Raw genomic sequence first — 6,238 nt, forward strand, 5'->3', positions numbered from 1 at the left:
TGGGATTTATGGAAATCCATGTCCAGTCTGTATTATGACCGGACTGATTTCAAAGCAGACTGACACAACAGCGTGAAGAGACAGGGAGTAGCGTCTTGATCAAAGGTTTTAACTGAGCACACAATCTGTGTGTGTGCGTGTGTGTGCCTGTGTGTCTGTGTTTGTGTACTTAGATGCACAACATGATGGTTACTTGTCATCACTGATTAATCCTGCTGTTGAAATCTGCAATCAGCAGCTGTGGCGAACAGTCTTGTGTTCAGACACACAAAGTCTTGCTGAAAGGAGGATTCTCAGCTCACGCTATGCGAACAGTAGCAACAGATGTGCAGTTATATTATGTAGCCATAATGTGCAGGATGTTTATCACTACATTGGAGAAGAGGTGTAATTACTCCAGGATGTAGTTGTGCTTTATTTCCACACACCAGGTTTGAAATGAACCTCATTATGGACATTTTTGTAGTTTGCACTTCTCTGGATGTGCATATATTGTGTGTGCATCCACATTCTGAGTTGTGTGGAATTTCCCTTTATTCATTTTTTCCTGCATACATATTCACACACTGCCCATAATGAGAATACATAAACAGCCCTTGGAAGAGTCCTGGTTGTCCCAAGCTTCAACCTCTTCATAAGGAGGCAACTCATTTCATGAACCTGTAAGATCTGGTTTTACCATCCGTCCTTAGTGATCCAATCACAAGTGGACAGCTCTAACATGTGTGAATGCACCAAAATGCGTCATCAATGCGTCCTGAGATCCGATCACTCAGACCACATTTGGAGGTGATCTGGATCCTCGTCCCAACAATATGAGATTTAAAGGTTTGAATGCAAATGTATATATTTGATGTTGAGGAGAAATGAATGGACATTGAGTGAAGGGGTTGAGGTGAAGAGGCATCTGATAGGCTGTTCTATAGGATGAGGGAATGTGGATGAGGGATGAAGGGATGAGGGATGAAAGAATTAGGGAACAAGGATGAAGGGACGAGGGATAATGGGATGGGGGAATGAGGAAGAATGGATGTGGGTAGGGAGGAGGGATGAAGGGATAAGGGTAGGCGTTGAGGTACCAAGGATGAAGGAATGAGGGATTAATGGGTATGTTAAGGCATAAAGGAAGGAGGATGAAGGGATGAGGGTAGGAATGAGGGAAAGATGGTGAAGAGATGGTAGAGGTAATGGATGAAGGGATGAGGGAAGGAAGTTGAAGGGTTGAGGGTATAAAGGGATGAGGGAAGGAGGATGAAGGGATGGGTGAAGGAGGATGAGGGGATGCAGGAAGGAAGTTGAAGGGTTGAGGGTAGGGGTAAAGGATAAAGGGATGAGGGAAGGAGGATGAAGGGATGTGTGTAGGGATTAGGGAAGGAGGATGAAGGGATGGGTGAAGGGGGATGAGGGGATGCAGGAAGGAAGTTGAAGGGTTGAGGGTAGGGGTAAAGGATAAAGGGAGGAGGGAAGGAGGATGAAGGGATGTGTGTAGGGATTAGGGAAGGAGGATGAAGAGATGGGTGAAGGAGGATGAGGGGATGCGGGAAGGAGGATGAAGAGATGGGTGTAGGGATTAGGGAAGGAGGATGAAGGGGTAAGGTGTAGGGATTAGGGGAGGAGGATGAAGAGATGGGTGTAGGGATGAGTGAAGAAGGATGGAGGGATGAGTGAAGGAGGATGAAGGGATGTGTGTAGGGATGAGGGAGGGAGGATGAAGGGATGAGGGACAGAGGGATGCGGGAACATAGGATGAAGGGATGCGTTTAGGGATGAGGGAAGGAGGATGAAGGGATGAGGAATGAAAGGATACGTGTAGGGATGAGGGAAGGAGGAGGAAGGGATGCGTGTAGGAGGATGAAGGGATGAGGGATGAAGGGATGCGTTTAGGGATGAGGGAAGGAGGATGAAGGGATGAGAGATGAGAGTAGAGATTAGGTATGAAGGGAGATAATGGATGCATGTAGAGATGATGGAAGGAGGATGAAGGGATGAGGGATGAAGGGATGTGGGAAAATAGGATGACGGGATGAATTGATACGTGTAGCGAAGAGTGAAGGAGGATGAAGGGATAAGGGAACATAGGATGAAGGAATGAAGGAATGTGTGCAGGGTTGAACCTTTCATTCTCTTCTCTTTAGGGGAAAGAGTGGATGGAAGAATCAGAGACAAACGGAGTGTGATGGGTTGTATGTCGTCTTGACAGGTGATTAGAGGTGTGGTTAGTTATCTAGTTAACTAGTTAACTTCATTTACCTGAACTCAGCCCACACTTCCTCAGGTCCAGGTGTTGAAACATATCAAAGAGAATCAAAGGTCTTAATATGTAGGACTGATATTTCAGTTGGTTCTATTTAATACATTTGATAATTAATATATATCTGTTGTATATATTTCAGGTTATGTAATATATTCCAGTGTCTGTATGTGGCTACAAATGGGATATTATATATGTGATATATGTGGGATATTAGAATCGTAAAATGTGAAAAAAGTAAAGGAGGTCTGAACACTCTCTGAATCCACTGGGTGCGTTTTATTGTGGCAATTTCCTCTGAGCTCCCTTCCCCTGACTGACGGACACATCCTGTGTTCTCTGCCTGGCCTTATCGCTGCAGATCTATATTAAACAGCGAAGCACAGCCGGCGTATCCCTCCACCTCTGCTGTACCTGTCATCTCAGCATCTGCCTGCCTGCCCACCGAGCCCCCTCACTATCAGCTGCCTATCAAGAACCCCAGCTCATTTAATTTCTCCCTCCCCCCCCCTCCCCCAGCCCTCATATCTTCTTATTCTTTCTTTCTCTCTTGTATTAATTTTGGCAGCGAGCCGGTTACATCCAGCCTGGACTCTGATGTGTTTGGGTTTCTGTGCCTATATGTGGTTGCTGTCAGTTTAAGCAACTCCCCGCAGGATCTCATTATACACCATGATACCCCTCATGCTTCATGGAGGCCGCTCACATTGACTCTCCATTTTTTTTCCTGAGTCTGACATATCTTTCAACTGCCTCTCAGGTTCCTGATGTAAATATAATTTGACAGCAATCCAGAGGGTCACTCTTTTATTTCTGACAGAAAAGAAAAATAAATCCTGGCATTTAGATCCCCAACTTGCTCCGTCTGTCCTCTCCCTGTCTCTCCATTGCTTCCTCCGCCCGAGCCTCCCTGCTGATCCCCTGATACCGTCGCTGCCTCTGAAGAACAGGAAATGAAACCCTTTTTTTTCCCTCCAATCTGCTTCTCCCGCCCTTTATCACACAGAAACCTCGTTCTCCCGCCATGGCTGTCTCTCACTCCCCTAATGAACTAATTTCGCATGAAGGGAGAATACCATCTTATCTCTGCAGAGAGGGCCGTCTCTGACACACTCCTCTCTCTCTCTCTTTTCCTCATCGCTCGCCTCTCCTGTCATCTACTTCGTTTAGTTGTTGCCCGGATACACTGAGAGGCCCTTGATCTGTTGTCTTCTCATTACAGATGATGAGATGTGAAAGATGAGGAGCGAGAGAGGGAGAGAGAGAGAGAGAGAGAGAGAGAGATGGTGAAGTGAGCTTGAATAGTAAGTATTAGTGTATTGTATGTTTTATAGATAAAATGTATGTATATTAAACGATTTCCTTCAATTCAAAGTGTTGATGTACCGTGTGAAGACCATGCACTCATCGAAAGCCAACCTTTTAGTTTAAGGTCTGTGACTCAAGTAGGAATTCAATGGTTTAATGACACCAAAACAATTTTTGAATATTTGAAATAGTATGATTATACATGTCTACATGTATAATTCATAAAGGATCGCAGTTGTTCTTCCTCCGTCTCTTGGTTGCATGGATGAAGTGTGGAAGATGCTTAATGGACATATTTCATCATGCTTTTATTGGGCTGCAGGATACTATCTGTGATGACTGGCAAGGACACTATATGGACTGTACACAACTTCAACATCCTATTTTATATATGTGTTCAAACATGTCTCATTTATTAAATACATTTTTACACTGCTTAAATTAATTTTTTAACAGTATTTTCAACTTCAACACCCAAAGAATTCAGGCGAGGAACCAAATATTTTTAAAGATGTATACATTTTCCAAAATTTTTGGGAAGTGAAAACTTTGGCATGTATCCCTTAGAGTGTCTGCACTGCACAACCCATTATTATTTTGTGGTTGTGTGTTTGCATTCTATTGTTTAGGTATTCAGTATCTTTAACATCTAAATTTGCATTTAAAGATAAAAATGATAATCTTAATAATAATAATAATGATAATAATAACATAATATAATACAAAAACTAACACAATCATTTCAAAAACTATTTATATTATACTGTATTTATCAAATAACTTCATCTACCTGAATTTAGCACAGATGGTCTCCAGTTCACATGTAGAAACATCTCAAAGATAATCAAAGCTTCAAGAGGTCTCAATACTTATGTAAAGGTGATATTTAGTTGTTCCTCTTTGATAAACTTTCACTCTGTCCATATGGAGTTTTATATATATATATATAAATATATATATCAACTATTTATTCACATTAATATTTTACCTGTTTGCACCACCTGACACATATCAACCGTCTCAATTTTACGTTTTATTAGAGGAAAATAAATGTTTTTAAAATTAAAGTTTATAAATGTATCAAATGCATTTCAGTTGATTGTACTTTCTGCTAGTTTTTCTGTTCACCTGTTTTCAGTGATCCAATCTCACTTCCTTCTATTTATACCCCTGATGTTCACTTGCAAGATTGTTTTTGTTCACTTGTTGGCCATTACCGTGTTTTCATTTCCTTGTGAATAACCGCTGAATTACAGATCTTTAATTTCAAACAGTTGTGAACTTGGGTCTGAAGATTGTGTTGATTGCTAAATAGACCTTTGAAATAGCTGACATGCAACGTATGAAAAAATAGCACCAGTGCTATAAAACTCATTAATGACAAGGAATCATTCTGAAGTAGCTCCAGAGCATTAACACAAGTCACACAAATAGGCAGGTTTAGAACAGGCTCTGCTCTGATACATGTTCATGAAAGGATGTAGTATCTCCGTAAGAGTCCACATACGCATAAATATATATAAAATAATACAACAGGTAACAATTTTAAAAGAATATTCCATGATTTGGTCATTTTCTTCTTGCATGCGGGTGTGGTAAAGGGGTAGAGTGGTCGTTCGATCCCAGTCTTCACTATCTACGTGCCGAAGTGTCGTTGGGCAAGATGCTGAAACCTGAATGGCCCTTCATAGATGTTGAATGCACTAATTGTAAGTTGCTTTGGATGAAAGTGTCAGCTAAATGTAATGTAATGAGAGAATATTTTAGTCTAAAGTTTCTGGTGTAGACTTATTATTTATGGGGCCATGTCGCCCTCTGTTGGTTTTAAGGAGCATCATGACCATGACACAAGCGTCGGGAACCGCCTGTACTGACACGAGCTGACCACTAGGGACACTGGCGCTCTATTGAGGAGGTGAGTGAAGTGTTCAGGGTGTGGACTCAGGATGGAAAAACAAAACAGTGGACCCACCAATTGACAATGACATCATCATTAAATCGAGTGAATAGTGAAGCATACCAGTAAATTACTTACAAACATACATTTAAAGACTATCGTTTTAGTTTAAGCTAAATTTATAAAAATATTGCTGACAAGTGGCAATATAAAATCCTCTAAAAATTCCAGCCACCGACTGTAGAGTGATAGCTTTTTCTGCGAGTAGAAACAATCTGCCAAGATGCAGCTTCCCAGATAGCATACAGATGTGGGCAACTTTAGGTAATGATGCCGCACTTCTGTCCTTCTTGTGGTCTGGAGAAAATGAATGTGACCCTAAAGTTGCCCACTCATAAAATAGCCAATGAGGCCTAAATATACCCCAAAAAATGTAGGCCTTTTTGGCAAACATGCAGTGCTCTATAGGCAAGGTGTAATCTGTTTGTGAATATGGCCCTACTATCACAAAAATAATTCAGGTCACCTTCGGTTGACATGCGGTATTGCTATGGGTTAGTTATGGGCTAAAACTATTTTGCTCTGTGGGGAACTAATATATTTAAAGTCATGTATCCATGCTGCCATCTTTCTGCCTTTTGAATGACTCATTGTGATGTATTTGTATTTATTATGTGGTTTGGTGGTTAAGTTACTGCTGGCTGGTTTGCAAAGCTATCCTTATTAGGACTTTTCAATGACTTCCATTCATTGTGGACCAGCTTAACAACAACCTTATCCAT

The sequence above is a fragment of the Hippoglossus stenolepis genome, chromosome 4 (genome assembly GCF_022539355.2).
Source record: "Hippoglossus stenolepis isolate QCI-W04-F060 chromosome 4, HSTE1.2, whole genome shotgun sequence".
Classification (NCBI taxonomy): domain Eukaryota; kingdom Metazoa; phylum Chordata; class Actinopteri; order Pleuronectiformes; family Pleuronectidae; genus Hippoglossus; species Hippoglossus stenolepis.